The sequence below is a fragment of the Physcomitrium patens genome, chromosome 16 (assembly GCF_059467195.1).
Source record: "Physcomitrium patens ecotype Gransden chromosome 16, ASM5946719v1, whole genome shotgun sequence".
NCBI classification, from domain to species: Eukaryota; Viridiplantae; Streptophyta; class Bryopsida; order Funariales; family Funariaceae; genus Physcomitrium; species Physcomitrium patens.
The window spans coordinates 12514173-12520664 of record NC_143425.1 but is presented as its reverse complement, the minus strand read 5'-3'; positions in this window follow the sequence as shown (position 1 = coordinate 12520664).

Sequence of the window (6492 nt, the reverse complement as noted above, 5' to 3'; positions counted from 1 at the left end):
TTATGAAGCAATTGGTGCTCTTGAAGTTACTACTAGTAAGTAATTCACTTACTTCCAGGATTTAATTTGCAAAGAATGTTTTTTTATATAGAAAACACATTTGGCAAAAAAAATCTTATATATTTAATATATGTATATTGTTGTATATATGATAATTGCACAAAAGTTGTTATGTCATTAATGATTTTGTTGACACCACTTTACAATAATGGTTAAAAGTTATGTATTTTTTCCCAAATTCAGAAAACTTTATGAAAACAATTAATTTAGTTGCTTTCTTATTTATATTTCATTGAAAGATTTATGTGACTGATTGTTAGTGCTTGAATAGAACAATTCTTTTCTATAAAAAAAATCAACTTTTTGACATACTAAACCTAAGCTTGGTATGGAATTGCACATGTGTGTATTAATATCAACATTTTGGTAACACACCATATATATTCCACCCATACCTATATATATATATATATATATATACGCACACACATTACATAGACATTAAAATATAAATAAATAAATAAATAAATAAAAAGCTCCATTCACAAATCAAATGATTCCTGCATGCTGAACTGGTCATAAATTTCAAACAAAAGCAACGAGGTTTAAATAATTCAAAAGGGAGGCGCATGGAAGAAGCATGGGCAGTGACACAGAGACACAGAAAAGGGGGAAAAGAGAGAAAGAGAGAGAGATGCGAGGAGGAAGAGAGAAAAGTGCATGATGAAGCTGAATCTTGTGCTGCGGAAAGGAGCATCATCCTAAATATCTGAATCTAGTGCCCTCACTCACTGCCTCTCTGTGTGTCTGTCTGTTGCGGGAGAGAGAGGATCGGGCCCAAAAACAAAAATAAATAAAAACTGGGGCGGAAGAAGAAGGAAGCGTGAAGCGGTGAGCGCCGTGACGAAGAGGGAAGGCAGGAAGGCAGTAAGTGAGCCAGAATGGCAGAGACGCAGACAAGACAGTAAGTACGTAAGGGAGTAAGGGAGTGAGTGAGGGAAGGAAAGGGGAAGGGAGGCTGCTGTTGCAAAGCCATGACCTCGCACTCTGAGCAATCCAGAGCTTTAACCCTAAGGCAGCCCACGTCAGACGCCAACGGGCTCACAGTTTTGCCGTCAGACACTCCGATATTTGCCAATCTCTTGCACGTTTGCGTCTAGTGCAGGCAGCTGCGGCAGCAGAGTCGCTTTTTGATGCAAGAAATCGCGCTGCATCGAACCTGGACGAGGAAGAGTAATCTTCGTCGTCGTCATCGTTGTCGTAGGAGTAGTACCGGTGCTACTGTTACTGCTGGTTCTGGTTCTTCGAAGGGGACTGACAGGGTGGCTGACATCACGCCGTGGATAACTCCCTGCCCACTCCACCCAAATTTGTCCTTCAAACACAATCTAGACTCCAATGGACCTGGGACCGGGGGGGGGCAGGGCAGCACCTGCTCGCGGACGGGCAGGCAGGGAGATCTTGCCATGCCAGGACGTGTGATCTTTCCCCAGGGTCGTTGAGGCAAGAAAAGGTCTCTGCAATTCGCTGCCGCAGGTCGTGGCGCGTGGACTGTGGTGGCGTCGCGTCCAAGGCTGTTCTTCCTTTCTTCTCCTCGTCCTCGTCCTTCATCCTCCTCCTCCTCCTCCTGGCTGCATGCGTCACATTCTGCTGCGGAGGAGCGACAGGGCGAGCTGGCTATGGTGGCTCTGTAGATCAACCCAAGCCAAGCCGTTGTTTCTTTTCTCTGCTCTGTGTGCGTCGCCGCAGGATCTTACGCACAAGAAGATGCCATAAGTCATGCTGAGGAACTGCAATTGTAGGAGCAGCAGCAGCAGCGCGAGGAGAGTGTGCAGAAGGATTTTAGGGTTCGAAGCTGCACTCCCTGTTTTAGGGTTTTCTTTGGCAACTCTTCCATGCTGCAAAAGCGATGACGACCTGTGTGCCTTTGTGTGTATAATCTTTCGTGATGATATATTGTATTTCTTATTCTCTCTTTATTAGCATGCATGTGTAATAAGTGAGAAGGATTGTACATGGCAGACATAGAGTGCTTAAATAAATAAGAGACATGAACAAGCACCATCACATTTCACTTTTATTTTGACAACTAGAATTTTAAACTCATGAGATATTTAAGGGAGATGATCCATTTCCAATGATTTAATCATTTCAACATATTTGCAATAAGTGTAAGAAAAAATAATATACATATAGGAAAATAGAAGTGAGTAGGATTTCAAGTGTTTTCACACAATTTGGCCCAAAAATATAATTTATATAAATGTTTCAATTGAAGGTTCTCTTTGATCCGTTTCCAACTTAATTCAAACTAGGAGTGGATTACAAAACTAAAAATCTAACTTTATAAGATCAAGAAGTATAGTATTTAATTCTACTATTAAAAAAATGTTATATTATTTCATTCCAATCAATTAACAACTACCACCTATATTATTAAATTCATGCATATGCATTCCAAGTATAATGAATTTATTTATTACTTATAGCTTAATATCATATTAACTAGCCTTCAACTTATTTTCAAACAAACGATCTTAGATCTAGCCAACAATAGATCACCAAACTCACATAGATATTCTATCCTTTAAGTTTGAAATAGAGAGAGGGGTGTGAAAGACAAGAACTTAATAAAAGCAAATAATCAAATGAGGAACTTTCAAAGAAATATGACAAAATAGAAATAAAGAAGTATATATATTAAAAAAGAAATTGAAATGGCTATTGCCAAAAGACAAGGAAACTAGAAACTCTTAAAACTAAATTAAAAACAAGAAATGAATTGATAAGAGTGAAGAAGGCTTCAGTCTTGTCTCTATATATACTATCTAGCTAGGATCTATATAGTGATGTTTTATAGGACCTCCAAAAACGTATTGACTTTGTATGATACATATCTTAACTTACAAGGCAAGTTTTTTATATGGATGCTGCATATTTAGCTTGTTTTGAAAGCTACCAACATATGTAGTACGTAATTAGCTTGTTGACCAAGTTTTTAACCTATTAATTAACTATAAATACATATAAAGTCAAAATAACACCTCAAAAGCTTTTAGGAAGCTTTTTTAGAAGGTATCATGAAATTAATCTATTTTTACCTACTTCTACCTATTTATATTATCTACGTAATAATTATAGTAGATATATATCTATGACATTATCTCCCCTCTTTTTAGGAACAAGTTCTACAAGGAGCAATAATCACATATTGAAAAAGTCTAAAATGTGGCAAATTGTATTTGCCACATATTCTTAACTTTGTTCTTTTTGAAGGTAGTTGATAGATCTTCTCAACCATCAAAAATATTCTATTGTAAGGCGAGAAGACCACCCTATGATTTGATTATTCTTAAAACTTTTGTAACTTCTTTCAAACAAAATATTTGTAATACCATCAAGAGTCGTGCCTACCTCCAATAAAATCACCAAACATTAAAAGTCTCTTCCTAGGTTATGATATCCAATGCATTATATCTTGCCATCTATTCAAGGAAGAACATGTTTTTCTTGAAAGTCTTCATTCCTATTATGTCATCTTCAAGATTGTGATAATTACAATATCTCATCCAATAAGTCAACAAATAATAGCTATTGAGTTGAATCTATTAGTTGTTAGTTCTCCATCTCTTTAATGCCACAATTACACAGAAACTACAAATAATGATACAAGATAGAATGCAAAATTTTCTAAATTATGTTTCTATTATAGCAAAGATTTGCTATCATTTCATCTTGGTTTTAATAGATGTTGATAAAAAGCTTTGACCTTCTCTGCTGCATTTGTAAGATTTTTTGCTAGCTCTCATATACATTTATTAATATCCTATCTGCACCAATTAATAAGATATCTTAACCTATTTTGGCTCGGCCTTGAATCTAAGACTTCTTTTACTTCAAATTCTCTATTATTATCCACTTCTATAGCAGGCGGTGGTATTTGTCTTCTTCTCGAGATATTCACTGTCTTATATGGCTCTAAAAGAGACATGTGAAATATGGGATGGATTTTCATAGATTTTAATAGATGTAATCAATAAGCTAGTAGATTGACTTGTTCATAAATAGAAAATGGTCCAAGTCTATGATAATCCAATTTATTACCAAGGCGAATAGTTTAATATTACAACAAAGTAATCATACCTTATTACCAATAGAGAAATGAGGTTATTTCTTGTAATAAGCATCTACGTAACTCTTTTTTTGTTCTTAAGCCTCTTTTAATTATACCTTCATTATTGTTTATAGCTCAAATAAATGATTTTTCAAATCTTTTATTATATGATTATCAACTTTTGAAAAGTTAAAAATATCAAGTTATGAATAATATCCATAATTAGTAAAAAAAAGATATTTATTGCATAGAAGAATGTATCTTATTATTATAACCAAACTTTGTCAATGGCAAAAGAATTGTTCAATCATCTTGTTGGTAGTTTATAATACACCTCAAATATTGCTCCAAAACTTAATTTACATGCTCTATCTATCCATTAGTTTAAGGATGAAAAATTAAAGATAGTATATTGTTGACTTTTAGAATCTTAAAAAGAATTTTTTAAAATCTTGATACGAATTGGATTCTTCTATCCAATATAATATTCTTAAGGAATCCATGATAGCTATAGATATTGTCAAAAAAAAGCTTGGCTATTTCTTCACTTGTGATAGTTTTTGTATATAGTATAAAATTTATTATCTTAGTGAAAAGATCTACTATCACAAATATAGAATCATAAAAATATGAGAGTACAAGATCCATCATAAAATCCATAAAAAAAAAATTCATGGTTGTTTTAGAATAGATAATAGTCGAAAAAGTCTACAAAATCGATGACAATGAGTTTTTGATCTTGAACAAATGTCATATGGCTGGACAAAGTCTTTTACTCCCTTCCACATTTGTAGCCTCCAAAAATCTCTCAATGTAAATTCTTAAGTCTTATTATATCAAAAATGACTAGCTATTGGAAAGTCATGACATACTTGAAGAACATGTAAATGTGCTTCTCTTTTTAGAATGTACAGACATCCTTTGAAATAGAATAGGTTGTTTTTGAACTCAAACTTGGAAGCATCATAAGACTTAAAAGAAGGATTCTTGATATCATGAACAAGAAGATCAAAAGACATACTTGATTGAATTTTCTTGACAAGAGTTGAATCAACCGTCATTGTTGATTTTTTTATTCAAAGATGAAAGTGCTTCAATTTTAAAAGAATCATTCTTTATTGACCAAAAGATTTATTTTCTTCTTTGGATATAAGATAAGAATGTCTAAAAAAGACGTCTAACAAACCTTGTTATTTTTCAAATCAATAAGTGATCTTAAAATCAAATCTTGTCAAAGACATGTTCTAAAGAGCTTGGTAACAATTCAAAATATGTGTTGACATAAAGTATTCAATATTCTTATGGTCAGTATAAAGAGTGACTAGATTAGAAGTACCTTCTAGATAATAGCACCATTCTTGAAACGAATCCATAATTGCAAGAAGTTCTTTGTCGTGAATCTTATAATTGATCTTGATTATTAAAATATTTCTTGAATGAAAAGCTATTAGATGAAGTTTATCATCTATTCTCATTTGTGATAAATAGCATCCAAAGCAAAGTTTGATGTGTCTATTTCTATAAAAAATGGCTTAAAAAATTCAATGCAATATAAGATTGGTATAAAAATAAAGGCTCTCTCTAAAGCTTCAAATGCTACTTTTGCTTCTTGATCTATTGAAGTTTGTCTTTACAAGTCAAATGTATAAGTAGAGCTACAATTTGAAAGAAATTCTTCATGAAGATCTACTAATAGTTGGCAAATTTTAAAAAACTTTGGACATCTCTTATTATTTTTGATAAAAGTAACATCATTCATTAAATGTTGGAAAGTTGTTGGTATATTTGTAAGTCCAAAAAGCATGACATTATATTCAATATAATGTATATTTTTGTATAGATTTTTGATTCAATTGATTAAGAAGTCTAGATATCAAAGATAGTAGGTACTTATTACTTAATGGTGATTTTTTTGAATCTTAAATAATTAATAAACATCCACAATGATCCATTTTTTTTTCTTTACAAATAAAATTGGAGCTTTTCTAGAGATTTAGAATGGTATATGAAGTTCTTGACTAGATTTTCTTCAATACACTCCTTAAGTTTCAACCAATTCATTTTGTGATAAATTATAAATTGGTCCAAATGGTGGTTGAGCTCTTTCTTAAAGGTCAATTGAGAAATCATAAGGATGATGTTTTGATAGAGTATTTCCATTCTTCTTTTCAAATATATCTTGAAAATCTTTATATTGGCTTGGAAAGCCACTTGAAGTCTTTTCACTATTAGAAATAGGTTCAACATAAATAAGACAAGGTAATCTTTCTTTTGCAACATGCAAGGAAGCTCTTGTACCTAAAAATATAGATTTAATTGTACTAGACTTATAACTTTCTACTTGAACAACTATATTCTTGGTTATACTTTTAAAAAAA